General features: G+C 30.4%; 1 long non-coding RNA gene across 2 annotated transcripts; it reads right to left on the bottom strand.

Annotated features, from left to right (window-relative positions):
- Positions 1 to 1981: 1981 nt before the first annotated feature.
- LOC9298751 lies at positions 1982 to 3336 on the bottom strand. Of its 2 annotated transcripts, none has more exons than XR_002330085.1 (4): positions 3008 to 3336; positions 2683 to 2773; positions 2349 to 2504; positions 1982 to 2271 (listed from the first exon to the last, which is right to left on the bottom strand). It is a non-coding gene; the product is annotated as an uncharacterized LOC9298751 (long non-coding RNA). The 2 variants fall into 2 exon arrangements; XR_002330082.1 differs by having other exon boundaries at positions 2349 to 2501; positions 3008 to 3333.
- Positions 3337 to 3959: the final 623 nt, after the last annotated feature.

A 3959-nucleotide genomic window follows, 5' to 3' on the forward strand; every position in this document is an offset into this window, starting at 1 on the left:
CAATGCTGCACAATCAAAACTAATAATAATTAACTAACAGAGCCACATATCTTCAACTTTTATTTAGCAATTCCATATATAAATCGATTTGTCACAGTCATATAAGATAAACACAAACCAAACCAAACTACAAGTTACAATTGGTTTGTACAGTTTTTGCCTTCACAGTGAGAAAAATAACTAAGATCACTTCAAAAATACCAAAATAATACACACGTTAAGGATCCCACAACGTAAAAGGAAACAGCTTGAATCACAGAAAAGACAAAGCAAAAATGAATCAGGGTATTAAAAATCAATGAACAAAGAAACGAATTGGTAAAAGAAAAGAGAGATCCGCTCGAACAGGGAAAACAAAAGAGGGAGAATATGAGAAAGTAACCTCCTCAGCCACCGGAATACGAAGAAATCGACGACGGAGATGGTCACAATTTTGGATAATTTGACTGATAATAAATATTAAAGTGACGAGATTAGCAATTTTGTGTGACTGGACCAGTTTAATCATTTCTATCTTCTATGGGCCTGAGTATGCCTGGGCATATGGGTAACCCGTTCGGTTCGGGTAAAACCCGTTTGGATTTGGGTTAAATAGGTAATAAATTTACGATCCATTCGGGTATTTCTAAACATTTGGTTCCGATCCGGTTCGGATATCGTCGTGTTCGGGTCGGTTCGGATAGAAAAATTTAGACCCTATAAATACCCGAAAAATATGGGTACCCGTTCGGTTATGGTATTTTATATGTAAAATGTCGGATTTTGTACGTAAAATATCGGGTACCCAAAAAAAACATTAAAAATTTGTTAAATTTTAATAAATTTAGTTATATTTGAATACATTTTTGCTAAATTTTTGACAAACATAACAAATAATTTTTGGATAGTTTGGTTGTTTGGGGTATTTAAGTCTAAAGTTAATTGTCATATTTAGATTTATAATTATAATTCTAGATAATTAAATTATATTAAAATTATATATAATTAATATTTTGGATATTTAATTATATGTTCGGATACTCGGATACCCTGTTTGGGTAACGGGTAATACCCGGACTGACCCGATATCCACGAATTTACAAAAACTGTATCTAATGAGATAATTTCCTCTTATCCGTACCCGCTCCGAACCGGTTTTTTTGCCTAGGCCTAGGCCTGAGACAAGACCATCTTCTTCTCCTTGAGTTGACTTAAAAAATTAGGTTCCAATATATAGTATGTGTTTTGAGCTTTAAATTAAAAAATTGGACTTCTTTGGACCCTTGTGTTTTATTTTTTTCATGTATTAGAAAACCTTGAATCAAATATGAATAAAAAATAAAATAAAATAACAATAGACAATAGATAGGAAATAATGTCATTTAAAACATCAACTTAGTAAGAGTTAACTGTTATAAACGATAATGTATATAAATATATATGTATATAAAATAAACAAAAGATGAGATAAAGTGGAGAGAGACGAGAGAATAAAGTGTTAAGCTTTTTGCTTCTACCTCTCTTCCTTCTTCTTATTATTGCTTCTGCCGTACCACATATATATAGTATAGAAAACTTGGAGAGGAAGTAATTACAAGATGAGCATAATCCAATATTAGATGGATAGAGATAAGTGATGGATAATCACTTTTGTAATTATCTATCTACTATACATTTTTGCAGCACTTTTTGGGGTACCTAATCGGGTTGGGTTTTTTCAATTTTTTGATCCGGAAATCTTTGATTCTGATCCTCCCATATTTGATGTTTTGACCCGAAATCTTTTGAATCGGATAATTCCTTATTTGCTAATCTCTATATTAAATCCAAACATTTAATTAACCAAAATCTTGCCTAATTATATTCTCTAAATCTCGACTAATTACTAAACAAATCTTCTCAAATATATGATCTAATCTAATCCTAACCATAAACTACTACTCAATATACTAATTTTCCATAAATTCGTGAATCATTCATTTTCATATCAATCAAGAAGATATGATAGTTAATATATCCAATATTTTTTGCTTCGGCTCCAAGATTTTCGAGCCAAAAACCCTAACATTATACTTCACTATAAATATCAAACCTCTCTATCATTTCTAACTCATCAAGCAATTCACAGCAAACGACTAATACCTTTTTTTTTTTTTTGACAATGTCTCAATAGTCAATGAGACGTGTATAAACGGGTTTAGGAATCGAGCCTTCAGGCAACCCCAATGCGATTTCCACACCTTGAAGCATCCCAGCTCTAACTTTCTATGCCGTTACTGTTGGGATGTTTTCCTGTGAGAAAAAGAAGAAGGAAAACCATTTTATTTCTATATTTTGACATTATTTTGTATAGCTTTGAAGAAACTAACCTGAAGAACTTTGTTTACTACTGAAAAAAGTCCAACAATGTGGAGTTCTGCCATTTTCAAGCTTTGTAGAGTTATTTCCCATCCAATACAATGATTCAACTCTTTTCACAAAATCTCCCTCGCAGTTCACTATAGGAAGAGGATCATCAAAAGCTGCTAAAAGATTTAACTCAGATTTAGTTCAAAGAAACTATGATTTTGTATAAATTAACATACTTTACAATTACATAACTATTTTTACTCTATTCAAACGCATACACATAAGTATAGATTCAGTCCTAATCGATCAAACCAAATAAATATTGTGATCTAAAAAAAAGTCTGAGAAACTAACCTTCTAGAATGATGATTTATGTGTTTTTGGCCACGCATCGAATTCGAATAATTCTTTCCCGGATTTAGATAATCGATGTTTTCGTCTCCTTCTATAGTTAGAAGAAAACGGGTAATCAATGTCATTTCCTTTAACAACAGCTGTTTCACAATCGGAATTGCCCTCAGATTAAATCAATCCAAATTCACTACTATTTCATAAACAAGCTAAAATTATAGCCATCAATGAAGTCTATGCGAAAGGAAGAAGAAACCTAATCGTTACAGAAATAACCATTGGACATGAGAGATATCTCTCCAACAACCTTAAATCCAGATCAATTTACCTGATTAGTAGTTCGAGATTGATGGCCTCTTCAAAATCGTCGTGATGATCAACTCAATTATCGAGTTTGACATAAAACACACAATTCCGATTTGCATCAGATAGATTTTGACGGTGAAAATTGATGATAGTGTTTCTCAGATTGGGAACTCTGTTTGTCGACAAATCATGTAATGGAGAGGATGAGTCGTTGGGCTTGGGCCTGTAATGTGAAATTAGACATGTTTTATTCTGATTCTGAGTTTATTTTATGGGCCTGTTGAAACAACAATAAATTTGTCACTCTCACAATGCTTTGTCCAATTTATATTCACTATGTTACAACCTATTTTTTGTTCTAGAAATTTTAGTATTTTTAGTATTTTTATCTGTATAAAACAATAAAAGCTCATTTGATATATTACAAAAAAATTACATGGTAAATTAATAATATAAAGAATAAACAAAACAAATTAATTTAATATCTTTCCTTATAAATTGGTTACTTTCCTTTTGCTTTTCAACAAGATTATTATTGTTTTTCCTTATTCTAATTAATTTTATTTGCCAACATAAAATATTATAACGGTATAATCTCATTTTACATAAATTGATAAAAGAATTGTACCAATAACTCATGTTAACACAAAATATGCTACGCAATATACATTTTTATCCTACCATATAATTTAAATACACCAAACAACTTTTAAATATTTGAGATTTGAAGTAAAGATATATTCACTTAAACTATGACCCGACTCACAATATAAAATACAAATGCTTACAATAGAACAAATATATATGTAACTAATAAATCGTAAATAATCAAACTTACGTGCAAACACTAAATAAATCATCAAAAGAATACAACAAATTATTCAGCTTTAAATAAAAATATACAATTAAAATAAATATTTAATACCAATTAACACTTTTAACCCGTAAATAAAACAACTATATATACGTGAGTT

The sequence above is a fragment of the Arabidopsis lyrata genome, assembly GCF_000004255.2.
Source record: "Arabidopsis lyrata subsp. lyrata unplaced genomic scaffold ARALYscaffold_248, whole genome shotgun sequence".
Taxonomy (NCBI): domain Eukaryota; kingdom Viridiplantae; phylum Streptophyta; class Magnoliopsida; order Brassicales; family Brassicaceae; genus Arabidopsis; species Arabidopsis lyrata.